The sequence below is a fragment of the Monomorium pharaonis genome, chromosome 8 (assembly GCF_013373865.1).
Source record: "Monomorium pharaonis isolate MP-MQ-018 chromosome 8, ASM1337386v2, whole genome shotgun sequence".
Taxonomy (NCBI): Eukaryota; Metazoa; Arthropoda; class Insecta; order Hymenoptera; family Formicidae; genus Monomorium; species Monomorium pharaonis.
Window position 1 is genome coordinate 19,107,892 of NC_050474.1, and position 18,603 is coordinate 19,126,494.

The 18,603-nt window shown below is 46.5% G+C and overlaps 2 protein-coding genes across 5 annotated transcripts in view; one reads left to right on the forward strand and one right to left on the reverse strand.

Annotated features, from left to right (window-relative positions):
- The window catches only part of LOC118646898, a 260,967-nt gene that overhangs the window by 73,735 nt on the left and 168,629 nt on the right, over nucleotides 1–18,603 (reverse strand). The window lies entirely within an intron of this gene.
- LOC105837287 (LIM domain only protein 3) overlaps nucleotides 1–18,603 on the forward strand; it is a 61,214-nt gene that overhangs the window by 20,244 nt on the left and 22,367 nt on the right. Inside the window, exon 1 of one of the 2 annotated variants that reach the window (XM_028189997.2) lies at nucleotides 17,285–17,682. The exons of the other annotated variant lie outside the window; for it this stretch is intronic. The gene's annotated coding sequence lies outside the window, so the exon portion shown is untranslated. Of the gene's footprint in view, nucleotides 1–17,284; nucleotides 17,683–18,603 lie in introns of those variants that run through there. 2 annotated transcript variants of the gene reach the window in all.

The window sequence follows — 18,603 nt, forward strand, 5'->3', positions numbered from 1 at the left end:
GTCTTTTAATCGTTACCGTAACGGGAGAGAGGGGGAGGGGGGAAGGGAAGAGAGAGAAGAAAATTGACGGGCGGGGAAAAATATATCGCCGTGAGAGGCACAGCTTCGCGGCGGCACAGTATCGACTCGATAGAGAGAATTAGACGGTGGATACGGGAGGGGGGGGGAGGGTGAGAGGAGGAAAAAAACGCGACGCGGAATGGGCGGGATTGAGTATCACTGGCTCACCGCGACGGTCGTAATTAGATTCAATTGTCTCGCGTTAAATCAGTGACTGCGCCGCGCCGTCCGTTCCCTCATTCCGCGCGCGCGTCTGTCCCACGATGCCGGCTCAATTGAAATAACTCGGCCGCGGTTTGCCTATCCGCGTTTTACGTGTATATATACGGAAAATCGAGCGCTCCGGCGCGCCCGACTTTGAAAGAAGGTGCCAACTCTTGCCGGCGCGCGCGTGCCAGCAGCGCGTCGGAAGGACACCGATTCTCCGTCCGCAACACGTTTCTTTGTCGCCGTCGACATTCCGCGCGCGAATCGCATTTACCATTTTTTTTTTCCATTCCGCGGGTAAATAGCGTATCCATCGGCCGTAACTAATACTCCTGCGTGCGTTTCCCCCCCGCCCTTCTTTCTCGGCTTAACCGCGAAGGGTCTCGCTAAGCGCCATTCCCGAAATGAAATATCAAACGAATAGGAGAGAGGGGCGATTTCGACGGGCGTGAAAACGCTCGAAAATTATCGTTGGACGGCAAAATCCAGTCTTTTCGCAATTTTAGATCGACAGACCGAGGCGACCGAGGCTCGTCCCGGCGGCATCCGGCATATGCGGGTCATTTGAGAATCCCGCGTCCTCCCGCGCTCCTCCACGGGGAGAAATTCTTTTGTGCGGCAATTTGACGGAAATCAGCGTTAACGATTCAAATTGAAGTCATCGGGCGAGACGCGTTCGGGGGGGGGGGGAAGGGAGAGGGAGAGAGGGTGGGAAGAGACGCGGCGTCCGAGAGAGGAGAGCCGAGGGAATCGATCCGATGACGACGTGCGGCGTCCGTTCCGTTCGAATCCGCCGAGCGGAATTAATAAGAGAGAATTAATAACGAAACATACCCTCCGCGCAGTCGTCTTCTCCCTCCGCCCCCTTCTCCCCCCCCCCTTCCTCCCGCGTGCATCCGTGTTTCCGCCGGCTTAATCTCTTTACGCGGCCACTCGGCACTCGCCTACAAAAGCGGAAGACTTTCGCAGCGCGCGAACTCACCGCCGAGTTTAATGAAAATAGTTCTTACGTTTTTACCTGAGAAGATCGCGATCGGCCGCGAGGGGGGGGGGAGGAGGGCGAGGGAGAGGGATTGGAGGGGAGAACGCGCGGGACTTACGCGCGTGGTCTCTTAACGAAGATTCTAATTAAGCGAGCCTTTCATTAGCTACCGCTCTCCGTCGCGATTCCCCGGGCTTTTCCCGACCGTTACTCCACCCTTTTGCGAAAATATCTGTGTTCCCCAGACTGAATAGAGATTTCGATTAGCCGCGGATGAGCAGATCGAGTGTCGCGGGGAAACGGGGGTTCGGGGGAACGGGGGGGGGGGGGGGTTACTGTCTTTGATTAAATGCGCCGTTCGATTTTACGTCGCTCACGGTTCCGGCGCGGCACGGCGTGTCTTGCGTTTGCGTCGAAGAGCAGTTTCAGATTATTTCGATTATACCTCCCCCTCGGCACGTCACAGTGTTACCGATCGCGCCACCGATAGCTTTACGAAGGATACAACATTCGACGTCGGCTTCCCCAATACGGTACAGAAGTTTGCACAGGCAATGTAATGTTGCAAAAATTTGTTTTTTTTCTTACAATTGCCTTAATAATGTCGCAACATCGTTAAAAAATATTATGAAAAATAATATTGTCTCACAAGTAAATCTTTAAAATGAGCTCAAAGATGAAAATACATGAGATACTTTGAGTAGTAAAATTCTTGGCTCCTTTGTATAAACATTAATTCAAGGACATATGATAATTCCTATAGAAGTCATATGTGTCAAAATGTGTTAATATAATGTATTCATCTGTATTCAGAATGCTCTTATAGAGATGTTAGCTTTTTCGTTCCATCTCTATACTTCGTTAGGCTTAAAATAAGACTAAAATGATAAAAAAGTGCATTAACATCTTTATAAGCGTGAACCTTTATTCCATCGTCGCAATGTTGCAGTAACAACGTTTTGCAATATTTTTGCAATATCGCAATCTTCCGATAAGATATAATATTTCTGCAACGTTACAGTCTTTCTGTGCTGTAGAATCGAAGGCAACATCGAAAATTGCAAATTACGCAAGTTATCTTCCGGATAAAGAATGCGCCTTTGGGATCTCACACGTGATTTATCGTGCTATTACGTCCTCAGCTTGTCGTATCACTTTTCGCTTTGAAAACGCGAAATTAGCGTATGCTTGAACCTCGCGTCCCATCGTCGCGAAGAATCAAGTAGGGGGAGAGGGAAAGAGGATGAAGATGATGACGACAGCCGAAGGAAAGGAACACTACCAACGGCTACGCGTCGAAATTTTCATAATTCCAGCTTACAGAAAACGACAGGTTTTAACGTTGATGTTCAGTTTGTAACGGGTGTATTATTTTAAGTGGCGCTGTTTCTGTGTATAATTCGAGATGCGCGGACGAGATGAAAGATGGTGGAGGACGATGGCACGAGCGGGGGAAGGGAGGAGAAAAGGATAGAGAGATAGAAAAGGGAAGCAAGAGGAGATAATCCGCGCGAGAGAGAAAGAGAGAAAGGAGAGGTGGGATGAGAGAGAGAGAGAGAGAGAAGCTGAGGGTGTGAGAGAAGGTCGACGCGGTAATGGCATCGTCATGTCGCCAGCCTCAAGCTCCAGTGATCCTCAATCGCGCGAATTCGTTCGTCGGATGCGCGCCGTACCGCGCGGGGACGCTTTACGCACGTGGAGGTAAAGTCCTGAGGGCTGGGACAAGATTGCACTCGTCGGGAACGACGGAGGGTGCGGGCGCGACATTTGGAAATTTAATACGAGAGCGGTGCCGCTGAAATAAACACGCGCGAAGAACACCACGTGACGCGCGTTCTCGCAGGATATGTTCCGAGATCGACCGGTTTCCCGGTGGCGTTCGTCGTCTCGCTGAGGCCCCCCTTCCCCTTCTCTTCTTTACGTTTTTTCCACCCGTCTAATTGTCCGCGTTCCACTTTATATCCCGATCCTACCGCCTCATTAATTCCGACGATTAAAATCGAAGGCCCGCATGTAGTTTCGTTGGCAAAGATGATGTTTTCAACACTATTCTTCTCGAAATTCGGACGAAACAGGAAGAATAATTAAATCAAGATACCATTCTTTCGCTACAGCAATGACATAACTCAAAAATTGTCATTTTAACCTTCCACGAACTAATATGTTGAACTTCGGCGGTTTTGGAACTATTTTTTTTTTTCAAAACATAGGTAAGCGGTCTGAAAAAAGTTTTCATTTTCAATTAGAAGGAAGTAAAATTTTTTGTATTTGTGCTTTTTATAATAAATTAAAATTAAAATTAATTTTACATGGTTCAGAACTTTTACTCACCTGATTCGCGGAAGGTTAAAACATTGTCTATTCAAAAATGAAGAATTCCGAAAAGATTTCAATGCATTTGGAAAAAATTGAGTATTTCCAACCAAATAATTGAAGCATTTTCTAATAGCAACTAAGTATCCTGTTTTATATAAGAATATTTTTAATTGTTTCTGCTAAATATATTTTTTGTTTTTTTTGTTTGATTGTTAAGCAACCTAGCAGCACATTGTAATAACAAAATATAACATCTATTTAAATAGTTTTGTTTAATTACTGTGGGCATATTTTAACCAAAATGTTTTGTTGTTCCGGAGAAAATTTTGGTTTATAGAACAAAACATTTTTCTTAATGTAAAGAGCTAATATATTTTTATTTCTCTCTACAAAATTAGTAGACCAAATTGCAAGTACAAGATTTTTCGTATGATATTTTTCTATAATAATTTATAGGCTATAACTTTTGTAGAATCTCACAATATCGCAGAGTATTCGAGGCTTAATTCTAATTAACGAGAATTTTCTAAAGTTCTAATTTTGTCAGACAATGTATCAGAAATCGAAATCGCTCTTTGCGCAATTTAGGGGTACAGCGAAATCGAATTCGATAAAAATAAAATTCGTCAGGACTCCAGGATTGGATCGGCATTACGGCGAATGCGGATGAGAGAAATCGAGTACGTGAATCGTTCCGTGGAACCGCTTAGTCGCTCTTCCCCGATACCGCGGCGATGGTTAATTCAACGGAATTTACCGACGTTTGTGCGCGGCCTGAATAGCGTATAAATTTTACCCAAGCGAGACGCATTACTTTCTATTGTGCCGTGTTGCGGTCGTCCCCGCGATACGAAAATCTCGCTCGACCTCTCCACGATGATCGTCTCGTTTTGACCGCGTTGCATATTGCCGAGAGAGATGAGCGATGAGTCGTGGGACTGCGAAAGATAATGATAAGCGGAAAATAAGCTTATCCATTAATTTACAGTCATTGACAAATCTCTCTCTTTTCAGAGGAAAATATTAGAGAGCTTTATTAAAAGGCAAAAAGTGACAAAAGTGCTGCTTTATTATTATTATTATTATTATGCCGTATACTCGGATATTTTTAAACAAATATAATTTATCTCATGTTCTTTCGGCTAAGCGAATTAAAGAAAATTCGAACTTTCAATAATTCACATTTCAATACGTCTATTGCTCAATAAGCGCGAGCTGCTCGCTCATTTTATCGCTCGCGGCTTTTATCTCACGGCTCGTCGCTTATCGTTTATCAATGTGTGCACGGTCTCCTCATTGGCGATGAGGCTGTGCAGGAACGAGGCCGGAATTCCAAAAATCCAGGGTGCCGCGACGGTAGCCGGGTGAGTGTATTTAGCGATAACTGCCGCGATATTTAAGGAACGATCGGATCGCCGCTGATGACGCCCCCGTTAATACGAGGGATCGGGGACGTGGTAAAGAGAGATCCCATGCAGGAAGGAGGAGGGAAAGGCGGAGAGGGAACGGAAAAGTAGAGGGGAGAGGGGAGGGTACGAGGACCGATAGACCTAGGCGCCGTCCAAGTTGCGCCGTTGATTGCACCACAAAGGGTGCAATTATGCGGCCCTTCAGCAATCACCGCGCATTCTGCCCGCCATTTGACCTACCCCTCCGGTTCTCTCTTCCCTTCACCCGACCCCTCCGGTCTCCCCGTTCCCGTCCCAGGCTCTCACTCTCTCTCTCTCTCTCCCAGCCAACCCGATTCTGTCCCGCAACCCGCGCGCGAGATATATATCGCTCTCCCGGAGGGCTATCGCGTCTTTTTATTTAAATGCACCCCGTCGACGTGTCGACGTGCACCGGCCAACCTGAATGCAATTCGCGCGCGCCGATGTGATTTAACCCGCTGCCGCGTCGGCGGCGCCGTCGCCGCGAAGAAATCTGTTAATGAGCGATTGTCGGGCGCTTCCGAGATCGGGAATGAAAGGCGTGCCCGGCTGAAAATTGGGCCGCGCACAATAGAGCCTAGAATTATCACGCTTTCTTTCGCCTACGAATTCCGTGCACCCTATATGTATACTTTTTTTTGCTGTTGATTTTTCTGCACGGTGAAAATTTGATTGAAATTCACCTTCCTCGGCATTTCACGCGTTGATGTACAAATAAAATTAGCAATTCTTAATTAGCAAATGATATAAAGAGAATAACGATAATATAATTCCTGACTCATTATGAATCTATATTATATCTTCCAAATTTTAAAATATAAATAAGTAAGAATGTAGCAAACTAAAATATTTCGTTCTGCTAATTTTATTATTTAGGATACATAACATATATAAAACAAGTAATTCGTCGAAAAATTTTACTGGCCCGTCGCAGTTTAGATTAGAATATTCAATATTAAATATACGAAGTTGTATTAGACAAAGTATTTAACAACGCTGTAGAGTGTGCCCTTCCGGTTAGGGTTTCTCCATCGTACATAATACTCTATTAGAGTGACGTGACTTTGACTCCGCGCCGTTGGCGTGCGAGACCCGGCCGGCGTGAGGGGCGAGACGCAAGAAGAAAACGAAAACAGGCCGTGAGAGAGAAAGCACAACGGGAGGGGGAGGGGAGCGAAGAGGATACCGCGGGAGATATGTTCCAGATGTTTTCGCCGGTTTCTGAGCAAGTTCAAGTTGCCAGGCCGCGCGGTCTCATGGCATGACCAAGGCAGGCAGGAAGTGCCGCATTAAAGTCGTTAATCCGCGCGCTTTCGTGCCCCCTCTTCTCGTTTCGCACATTATCCCGATCTACGCTCGATTATCATCTCGGCACTTAACAATTTAAAACTTTTAAAAACCTCCCGGGACGTGAAAAATAATCCCAAACTATGTTAAACAATATTTCTTATCGTGTTTTGCTGGTAGAACTTCGTTAACGCATATATACTTACACGGTAATTTTTTCATATATATTTGTTAATTGAACACGTTGCGGCCCCGCAACGTTACATAATAATATGCCGCTAACGAACGATAATACAAAAATCACGCAGCGCAGTTAATATTGATTATTATATAAATTAATTGACCGTTGAATATAATGCTGTCAGCAGTCTTCGATAATGTCATATTGAATATCAAAGTAACGGCCATTATTTTTTAATGAATCAATAATTTGTTAACGCGAGGATTAATTCATTTCGCTATTAAATATGATCGCGCTGGATTTATCGTTGCGAGCGTTTCGACGTCAATCTTTTAAACGTTTTACACAAGTTCTTATTGCTAATTCTTTATGTGTTTTTTATATATATGTACATACTGGAAGGGGCCGGGGATGCGGGATATTGCGAGGTATACCGAAAGGCGAGACGTTCGCAATAACGCGCGCGAGCGAACCTAAGGGAAACGGTCTGGAGTCTGGGGGGGACGGGGTGGAAAATGCGGGATGTGGCCGCGGCTTAAAGTAAATTTTGAAAACGGCTTCGACGGCCCTCGACGGAAATCTTTCCCTGCGGTCCGCTTCCGTAATCCGGGGACATTAATTTGTCGGCGAAACGGTAAACTTACGAGCGCCAGCCGTAACATTTCCCCCGGGGGACTTCTTGTATTTTCTCAGGGGTTTGTCCCGGGAGGGCGGGGACTTGCGCGTTCTGACAAAATTTTACGGTTCCGCACGACCGACCGACCGGCCGGCCGGCCGGCCGTCGTGTGCGTTGCACGGAATCCACCTGGAAATATCGTTTCAATAAGCGCCGAAACGTTCCGAGTCGTTCGGTCCGGATAGAGAGGTCACGTTTGGGTATCCGTCACCGCGCACACGCCGGATGCGAGGAAAATTGAGCATCGGCGCGAAAAAGCGGCTCGAAAACTTTTAATTTTGTTTCACATTTTCTAAATTGAAAATTCACGATTACGTCCTAACGTGTCGTGTGCTTCTTTAAAGAAGCAGGCCCGGGTTGCGAGCGAGCGAGTGCAAGGGTTCCCGCTTCGCTATTTAGAATTTCTCAGGCCACTCTGCTTCCCCAAAGGGTAAGGCTCTGTGTACGGTACGTCTAAAGTTTGCGCGCGCATTATATACTGGCAGTAGGTTAATATCGCGCGTAGCTAATGCTGCCGTAATTATGGTAATGCTATTGCGTTTATTATCGTCTGATCGTCGTTTATGTCCTCTTGCAGCCGCCGTTTTCGTGGCGTTTAATCCGACGCCGTAAAATACTAAACGCAAACGTTTGCGGAGGGGTTGATTATCATAAGCACGGCGGAAACGAAGATCTTACGTTCTTACGCTATTGTGGTAGGAGGATGCCGTAACGATCTTGGCGCGCGTGCCGTCGCTGCACACGATGTTTCCAGCGGATTAAAATTGAAACTTAATCGATTCCGTTCTCCTCGCGTATCGAAAATCATCCCTGGTAAATTTGCATGTCGAGTGCGAAGCAAATAATTCTGAAAGTTCCTCAAAGGAAAGAGTTGTAGCATAAGAAATATATTATACTTTTATAAGACTCTTACGATACAAACGTTTCTTAATATATGTATAATCTAGCGTTATATATTAAAGTAATATCCTTTTGTAAATGTTTTAGTTGCTGAATTATATTTGCAATTTCTCAAGCAATAAAAAGTTACGAAGTTTCTGTAAATACGAGAGAAAATCAAAAAGCAAAGTAAATTTATTCCTCACGTGTAATACAAAATATTGCAGAGTATTTCCTGGAATTTGTTCATTTAGAGATCATCAATATTTTTTTAAAAATAAGATGGCGTATTTTATTATAAATCATCTTGTAGTTAATGGGGTTGAACATTTTTCAACTGCGTTAATGAAAATAATGCCACTCTATTTGAAAAATCTTCGCGATCTTAAAATCTCGCAAAGTAATATGCATGAAAAAATACTGCCTATATTTGTCTCTTTCAAAACAAACTTTTTCTTTTGATATAATTAAAAACAAATATTCAAAGTGATTAAGTTACAAGAAACATCTTGTATACAACATTATTTCTCAATAAAATTGTTCAACTTTGCAATACATTTTATGTACGCAATGGTCTAGAAATTTTCTGATTTTGTCTATAAAGGTTTCTGGCTGTTCTCGAACCTAGTTATGTATCGCTACCTTACTTTTTATCACTGGCTTACCCGTCAGCCATGCAGGGCTTTCTTTAATAGTCCAAACAAATAGAAATTTCAAATAGCAAGATCAAAACTATAGGCTGGCTATAAGAAAAGTATACTTATCTTAGAAAATCTTGAAACCTTAAAACTTTCTGCGCAGATAGAATCAAAACTTGTGATTATATCGAGAATTAATTTTGTATATACAATTTTTGTTAATGTAACGTACGTCAGGAATAAATAAATTCACTTTATTTTTTGATTTCTCACAATTTTTATCCTTAATTCAATATTGTAATCTATACAATATAAAATACGTAGCGCAAGAAATTTTATATTATTAGAAGAAAGATTGGAATTAGCGTTTCAAATAAAACCTGAAAGTAACGTCTTGAAATCCTGCAGACGTGCTTCTAACGCAATTAACGTACCGTTGTGTGCGCCTCGTGGGAAGCACAAGTAACTCGGGGTACTACGAGGGCCAAGTTCGTCGCGGGGGAGCCGGCGTCAAATCTCGCGGCCGTCTCGCTTGCTCCGGACGGCGGCGGCGGCGGCGCGGCGTTTAGCGTCGAACGGTCGCGTATCAGTGCTGTCGGTGGCAGAGATCCGAAGGTGGGTAAACGGAGTCGGCGAACGGGAGCGGGGGACCCCGGGGGTGGAACGGGCGGTTATTGCCTGTTGGGTGATTTATCTAGTAATACTAGCCGACAGGCCGCGAGAGCTCGGGGCATGGGCAACGGGGGCGAACCCGTGGGCTTCTAACCCCCTACCCGCGGAGCAGGCCAACCACCGGCACTGGTGGAAATTAAAAACTCACTTTATTACACGTCTCATTCTGCGCCCTCCTCGGCCCACCCCTTCGGTCGCTTCCAACCCTCGATCCTTCTGCACGGCCTCTCCTCTTTTCGCCACCACCACCCCTCTTCTTCCTCCTCCTCCTCCTCATCCTCCTTCTCATCTTCCTCTTCGTCGTGCCACCTCGTGCGTCCTCTTTTTCTTCTCTCTTCACCCTGCGCCCTCCACTCATCATATTCCGCCGGTCTGGCGGCGCGGCGCCTCGTTCGCGCGGACCGACTTAATATGAGACCGGCTATACCTGATGGAACGAATATTATTAAAGTTCGCCTGCACGCGAAACCGGTGAAATATCGCCGGCCGCCCTTCTCCTCTTCCTTCGACCCCCTTCGTACTAACCGTCTCCCCCTCCCTCCCCCCCCGTCGGCCTTTCGGTCCTCGCGACCGAGGGCTCGGGCATCCTTTATTCGTCCTTTCTCTTTGCCGGCAATCTTTATCGTCTAGCTTGCGCCGAGTGCGGCTCAAAGTCGTGGATGTTAAATCGATTTGTAAGAAATACAGCGCAATAGATATTACCTCGCAATCATTGTTATCATCGCACTCTGAATTAGAATATGATTCGATTGCAAATCAATCTCGCGCGTCGTCCGAGAAAAAGTTGAGAGTTCTCGACTTGGACATCCACAATTTCAATCGATACGCGACGTAGATCACAACGATCACACCTGGGAACGTCACAATGCTGATGTTAATTGCGAAAAAATCTTCAGCTCGCGCGCTAATTGGATGTACGTTTTCCCGTACGTATACGCGTGCACTCGACGGACAGACGTTTATGGGACTCTCGATGACATGGCCGTCGGTATCCGGCTCGTTTTATTAATGTCAATAAGGCAATTATTGCCGGCGGGCGATGTGCGTGTATATGTGTGTGTGTGTGTGTATGTGTGTAGGTCGGTATCTCTCGTTCATACCGCCACCGATGTAGAGAGAAAGAGAGACAGAGAGAGAGAGAGAGTTACCTGTCTCGACTGCCGATGGCTTCGAGCATGCACTTAATCCCGTGCGTACGTCGCGCCGGGCAAGAGTCGCCCAGCCACCCCAGCCGGGAGGCAACGGGGATGGATTACTCGCTTATGTCGACGCCGATAATCGCCGCGCGATAGACGGGATCGATCGGCCGGCCGATCGAGAAACTCGTAATCGCGGCCGGCACATTTAGATTCGGCGAAGTAATCGATTTCCGCGACCGCATCGCATTACGAATTCAACTCCCCCGCCGATTAGATCCCGCTAATGACCCTCGACGTCGCTCCCTGGTGGCACCGATCGGACGTGGTAATTATCGCGACATCGTGGCGCTTGCGTCACGGCGAGGGGGAGGGAGGCATTTTAGCCCTGATGTCGCTTCGTGTTTCCCCTCTTCTTTTTTTCTTTTTTTCGGAACGGAGAACGTGGAGCGAAATGACGCCGCGAGTTTAATACGCCGGCACTTGAACGCTCGCGCGTCACTCGGCGCAGTCGCTGAACGAGATCCGAAGAGGGTTGAGGGAGAATAATATGGGAAAGAGGGGTTTCCCTAGTCTCTCGCGCGCGGGCTAAGCAATATCCATCCGCCCACATGCTTGCCCGCCTGTCTGTCTGGCTGGCTGGCTGGCTTTTCGGTGCCGTCGCCGTGTACGGGCGCGCGCGTCCAACAATTTATTCATTACTGTCTCGCAAATACCCTCGATGCGCGCTCCATTATTCCGCGTTTCGCGATTCGCACTCGCTCGCGAACGCGGCGCGAGGCGCGAGGGCGTCTGGAATTTCGTTTCCTCCCCGTAGAGGGTTTTATACGTCGGTCTGAGGATTGACACGTGTTCCGCCAGTTGTTCCGCCGCGTAAGAATGTACCACACACCACCCCGAAGTTTACCCCCGCGATTCGTAGCCGCGGGGATGCCGATGGTACTCGCGGATAAGAAATCCGAAGATACGACCGAAAGGCGGATACTTGACGAGTATGTAATCGGGTGAGTGCTCGTATACTCTCGCAAGTAATGCATTAGCCGGTAAGTGATTGGTGGAAGGACAGACTGCTCGCGAGCCCGGAGCTTACATTTGAACAGTCATACTTATCCTGCAGGCAGCTCGCTTTCCCCTCGCTTATTTTTTACCCGCTCTTCGTACAACGAAAGAAATAAATGAAACAATACAGGGTACATATGGGTATTGCAACTAGGAAAGGAATAATTTTTTTTTTTTACATGAAAGAACAAAGTCTTGTAGAAAAGTATATTATCTTGCCGTGTTATTTTACACCAGTTTTATTTTATTCTATACATTTATTTTTTTCATGTCTCTTTAGCATAAATTATCTTGCGTACACAGTACCAAGTTATTTTGTATTCGTGTTAAAATTGATTTTGGTGTAAAATTTTTGTGTTGGTTTAAAAATTTCCAAGATATCTAAGTATTAATTTAATATAATTTAGTGTTTTCATTATTTTTATTGCGTCATAAAAAAAATACATGTATAGAGAAAGGTAATATTATAGCTTTTGTAGGCATTATGGCCTATAATCTTTGTGAGGTATTAATATATTTTCGTTATTAGATGAAGAATTCTAGTGATTACTCAGGGAATTATTTATTAAGTAACCTGCAGCTATGCAGTGACGCTAATACACCAATACACAACAATCGACATTTGTCAAAAGGCATATTTCTAAAATTTCTAAATTATATCAAAATATTACATTTTTGTGTTTTTACAATTTTTTACAAACTATTTATGCTACTTTATAATAAATTCATCTTGCATTAAATACAATAATTTGAATAGACCGTTTTAGATGTGTAAATTGAGGTAAATTTAACACATATTTTTTTGTTGTGTAAAGATAGCTTGAAGAAATTTTATATAGTATTATACGATGAAAAAATGATAAAGTTATATCTAGATGAAACGCATATACATATAGATAATACGCGATCAATCATTCACAGTATTTTTTGTCGCTTTTGCGGTGTGTATCGGATGCGGAAAAAAGCAGTATCATAAATAAGTTTGTTAATATCCACGGGGGGATGATCAAGTATTAATCCGCAGCTCTCGGGACGTATTGGAGCCAACGTGTAGAAGAGAGAGAGAGAGAGAGAGAGAGACGACAATTTTGCAGAAAAGCGTAGAATTTCGAAGGATTTTTACTATTCGAAAAGTACTGCCGACACGGGAATACCTCGGGAGATGCGGCAGCAGCTATCCGAGGAAGTCTCGGGGATGGTCCGTGGTGCCTCGCGCGCATAGCAACTCCAAAGACGTATGTCGGTTTGAAGCACCGAAGGCCCGGCGCGAAGGCCCGGCGCGGAGGGAGTAAAAATTTCACGGAGTGAATAAATCAGGTGACGCGGCGGCGGAACGGGCGCTCTTAGTTTAAGTACATCTGGCACAGTATCCCACCATCTTTCCCTCTCTCTCTCTCTCTCTCTCTCTCTCTTTCCTTCCACGTTCGACGTGATCTCCTCTCACATCGCTTTCTAGCTTACTCTATTGCGAATAATGCGCGAGAAATAGAGTTCCTTGCACCCCGCGTTTCTTGCACGCGTCGCTTTTTGCACGAAGGAGGTGAATATCTTCGACTGAATGGAAGGGCCTTATATCAGTACGGTCGAGAGGAACCGAAGGAGATTTCAGTTTCAATTAAGCGTAGATTAAAACAGCGCGCGGAAATTGTTACGGATTATATTTAATTCCGGTGCGCGAATTGGATATTTACAAACGGCATGTGTATTTTTCAGGGAAACGTTCGCGGTGGCAAACGTTCGCGCACAGTATGCTTCAATACTGGAAAAGTAGTTGCGCGCGGAATGTATATGTGTGAGTATGTGTGTGCGCGGTCGGTTCGCGTTCGGCGATTCCACGGGAACGCGCGGAGCGCCCGTCCTTTACGTCGAAGAACGAGATTGATCTTTTAAATTGCGTCGTGTTTACGGTCTGGCGCAATATATTATATATGTGTATGTACATATAAAGAGAGATAGAGGGAGGGAGGCTGTGCGAGAGGAAGAGAGACGGAGATTGGGGAGCGAGCGAGTTGGAAAGTCTGGGACGCGGGGCGGAGGGAAGGTCATTCGGGAGGATGGCGGCTCATCTTGTAATGGACTCAGAAGACAGGCGAGTCGGCTAATGGAGCCCTGCTCTTCCAGAAAAGCTCTTAGTATCCGCGCCGAGCGTCGATGCTGTCGGGCTGCGTCACTCCAAATCCGCAGCATCCTCCCCGGTGGTTATTTCCGCGCGCGCAGGTGCCGGGGACAGGCGAAAGAGCGCAGATTTAGAATACTTCTCCTACCGAAAGCGCTACGATATTGCCACGGCGTTTTAGTAAAAAATTAAACAGACGCGGCCTACAGATATTGATCGAAAAATTATTAGAGAGCTGAAAAATATGTCATTCGAGATTCTCGATAACAAAGTGATTTTCAATTTTTTTGTTGTTGTTATTCCATTATTATTTTTGGGGAATATGTATACGCGTGGCTCGGAGATTTTCTTGTCTTGAGATTTTAATATGTTTTGGTGTCCGAATTGAGAGAAACGAAATCCTTCCTCGAAGAGCAATTTAATTTCTATTACCGACGGCAACGGAGCATTGTAACTTGCGCGCGCGTGTCGCCTTCTTCAAGTTCGACGCGGAATTTATCGTCGCGCCGGCGCGACGCGGGCGCGTCGCGTCGTTAAATGCTTTTTCGCGAGATAAGGACATCGCGAGCGGCGGTCGGTGAGAGTGCCGCTTAGTTTAATACACGTAACGCTACTTTCCGCCCGCTTTTTCTATCAAATGCTCCGCGCCGGGGCTCCGACGGGGTTCGAAGTAGTATAAGTCGTGGACAAAGTAGACGGCGTACAGAAAACCTCCATTATTAAAGTCCGTAGAAGTGATTAGTACGCTCCCCCATTCCTCTTTCCTCCGTTCCTGCCCCTTCCGCCTCCCGTCCTCCACTCTCTTGCCCTTCGTCCTACACAAACACACACACACATACACACACATAGAGCTCGCGCGCGTACAAGTGCACGCGATACCCCCGTTCCTCCCCCCTTTTTCACCTCTTGCAATTCTCAGGGCTCTCTCGCGTTTCGCTTTCTCCTCCTTCGCGCGGGCAGGCTTTCGAAACGCGCATCTCGCGCGATACTCGTGGGAGAGCTATTATCGAACGTCGTATAGTGATTTTGGATTTTGCGACGCGGTGCATAGGATGCCGCGAAGCGACGCGCGGTTGAATCCGAGAAGTGTGTTACCTTTGGGGTTCGGAGCCGGGGGAGGGGGGGGGATGAAAATCGGGGCGCGCAACGGTTTTATTTCGCGCGGCCTCTCACTTTCCTCGACATCAAGTATCTCGGTTAGCCGGGACGTGTGTTTCGAATTTACGGCATTTAATAGCGGCGGTAATTAAGTCGCCAATTAAATTTCTGTCTCAAGTGCACCTGAGATTAATTGGCAAATGAAGTTTTATTACCTATTTACACCCTTGAAACTTATTCCGCCGTAACTCTTTAATTTTCAATATTAAACAACTCCGTAACTGTACCACGGGTTTGAAGATCCGCCGAGGAAACGTCGACTCGAAGGAAAAAAAGGAAAACTTATCGCGGCACTCTTTTAAACCAGACCGGTGTAAAAGTGCCTTTTACGACGGTGTCGTCGGAAATTTTTCGTCCCAAGATTGTAGGGAGCTGCCCTCTATTTTTTTTTTCTGATAACGGCGCCGAGATTAATACGCGGGCAGTAATACAAGCATGAAGCCGCGGATAAGATCGCGAAGCTCTTTTTCTTTTCTAAAAAGGAAAACACTACTTCCCGAGAGGTAACCTAGACTTCCCGCGGTTGTGCGATAGACGTGACGTCATAAATCAGCCTGTAATTAAAAGAGACCATTGACCATCGGCGGCGATAAGCACGGGTTAATCCATTTCATCGGCCCGGCGTATATGGGAGTGGAGAGAAAAAAAAAAGGTCGTAGCCTTTCTAATTTAATCTGGCGAATGATTCCGTGATTCTCGAAGCCGGCGGCAACCCTTTCATTACTTACGTTCCCACCCTGCCTCGCAGCTCCTTGCCTCCCCTCCTCCTCCTCCTCCTCCTCCTCTTTCTCTTCCTCCTTCTCCTCCTCTTCCTCCTTCACCGATTCCTGCACCCCCTCGCGCACGGGCGCCACCGTGAATCGGCGCAGAACACTAAATCAGCGACCGGTGTAATTTTTGTAATGGGAGGTGTGGCTTCGTAGGGGTGGCAAGCGCGTGTCCGCGAGGTAGGGGTTCCGCACGCGCGGAGGGGATACACCACCCCTGCATCGGCTTGCTTGTAGGTGGTACGGCAGGGTGGAATTCGTAGGGGCGATTCTGAGGGATATCCCGTCGAGCGAGACGCGCCACGCCGGAGGTTAATCCTCCACAGCTATTTCACGACCGTCGACGAGCGTGATCGTCCCTTAGAAGGATCTTACAGGGCCCTCGTACACGATTAGCTTCCACTACCAATCTATTTATCGACTAATAATTAATGCTTACGCTATGATCTCTCACGTTCTACTATATACTATTTTTTTTTTATTATACATCTATTTTCATCTAATTTTTTCTTTTTCTAAATAGCAGCATCCGGCCATTTCCAAAAAGATTTAATTATAAAACATTGTTTTAATGGAATAATGTTTTACATTTAAATTTTATTTTTACGTAATATCAATTTAATTAGAATAGTAAAGGCGTTTAAGAAATGCAGTTTACTACAACCATAAACAATTTATAATAAATCGAAAGAATTTCACTTTTTCCTTATCTTGGCAAGTAAGATGAACTTTCGTACTTGCATACAGTGATAGATATGCACAGTTCGAAGTTCCATGTTAATAAAACATTTAATACTATTTTCTTCATAATTAACAATTAACAAACAATTAATAAATTTTATAAATAAGTTCATTACGTCTGGGGAGTGTACATACTATTAATGATGATGCATAATGCATGATACCCGTAATACCATAAATAATACAATCGGGTTTTACTTGCCTTGTTAAGCTGGTTCTTCTGTCGCGTTTGCGATTAAAGTCAGCCAACAGGCAGCTCGGTTCGTTACATATTCATTACATATTAATAAATCGTTGATAATTGAATCCCTCACTCGGCCGTGATTACGATCGCGCACGTCCCTCATCGAATCCCGGACGGAGTCGATTCCCTTACCCTCTCCGCGGGACGTCGACAGGCGCGAAATTAAAAAGAAACAAACACCGGCGCGCGTACCATAATCGATATCCCCCCCCCCCTCGCAATTCGCCGTCGTCTTCACTTCGTGGCGGCACGTCGTAGCGGCACGTTCCATCCCTTCCGTCGATCAGCCCCGCTCTCCCTGCCCCCTGGCGCGCTCGCTCTTCGTCGCCGCTGGAAATCGAGGGCTCATAACTCGCCGTCCTAAACGCGCCGCCTAATCGACTGGAGTGCGGCCGCTATTCCGAATCGAGGTACATCCGGCGTGATGCCGTGCGAGGGGGAGGAGGGAGGAAGGCTAAATTGTGCGGTGGAGCGCGGATAGTTGAAGGATCGGGGCGCGCGAACGAGCGGCCGGAGATGAGAGCGAGCGGAAGGGAAAGGGATGAGAAAGAGAGAAAACTACGCTCGTGAGGGGTAACGCGAGAGAGGTGGCCGGCTGGTGGTGGCGGCCGCGACGGTGGTGGGAAAAGCGCGTAGGGGGTGGCACGGACGACGACGGTGGCGGAGGCTGTCGGGAGAGGGGTAGCCGGGGTTCATGGTGGGGATTTATCACTCTCGGTGGCGTGCCGTGGCCGCACGCGGCACTCGGCAGTTTACAGCCGACCGCCGAAGCGGCGGTCTCGTGGCACACTCCGCTTGGGGGAAAATAACCGCTCGACGCACGTTTCGTTCTCTCGCGCAGCAGAGTAACAAATCCTCGCGCGGCGAGTGCAGAGGAGGGTAAACGAGGAGAGGACGCGTGTAATTCTCGACAGGCCGAGTATCGATCGTATATCGACAGTTGATCATCGATGGGGAACGACGAGCCGTGGACGGAAGTTGGTGGCCGTTTCGTGCGTCTTGTGCAGTGCCACGTGACGCGGAAAGCTTAAGCGGAAAGAGAGAAAGACAGAGAGAGAGAGAGAGAGAGAGAGAGAGAGAGAGAGGATCGCTGTCCCGAAAACGGAGTCTTCGCCATCTCAGATTGTTGACAGGTAAACGCGAAATAGACGCTTAAGAATGAGAATTTTGTATCGCGTCGAGATTTAATTGGTTCAAGTGCAAGAGAATCGAACGTAACTGTTCGCCCCGGTGGGCGATACGGTGGCGGATCATCGATCGCGATCGCGCGCAGCGCGTGGTATTTGCGGAATGCATTTGCGAATACATTAAGATGCGCGGAACGCAGGATGCGGGGAAAATAAAACGCCGCCGATAAGATCGGCGGCGTATAAAACGAACGTGCATTCGCTAAAGAAGTCGCGTGAGAGTCTCGCGTTAATTATAAACTGTCTTGCTTTTTAGCTTGGCAGATAAGCACGCGCTGGCACACTTCTGTATAGTCATTCACCCCCTTCTTCTCTTTCTCTGTCTCTCTCTCTCTCCCTCTCACACGCGCGCACTTGCATCTCGCGCGCGCGAGGGTCCCGTCTCTCATCGACCGACGTCTGTTCCAATTACCGGTCGCGTTTTAAGGCGATTCCGTTTTGGGGCTGCCGTTAGCCGTTAGCCGACGCGGATTAACTGCATCCTTAGAAATGAGTCGTATAGCTCCTTTACTTCGTGATTCCTTTGTCCCTGAATCGTCCGTAACGGCGCGTGATTATCGACTAGCGCGGCTGCGAGGGAACGCGATTAATTGACGCCGATCCTTGAGACGTTTAATTAAAATTAAAGAGACGTTTAATAAGTTTTTATTGCGGCCGTTAATTTAATCGTTTATTCGTCGGTACCTTCTTTATGAATGCAAGGAATCGCGCGAAATTGAGTTTTTGTTCAAATATTTTTTTTTTTTTTGCTTTTCCAATTTGCAACATTTTTGCCCTCGAAAAAATTGAAATTTCAGCGTTCAGAATCGATCTTGTCCATTCATGACGATAGAGATACTTTTCTTCATTGAATCGTCTTAATAGTAA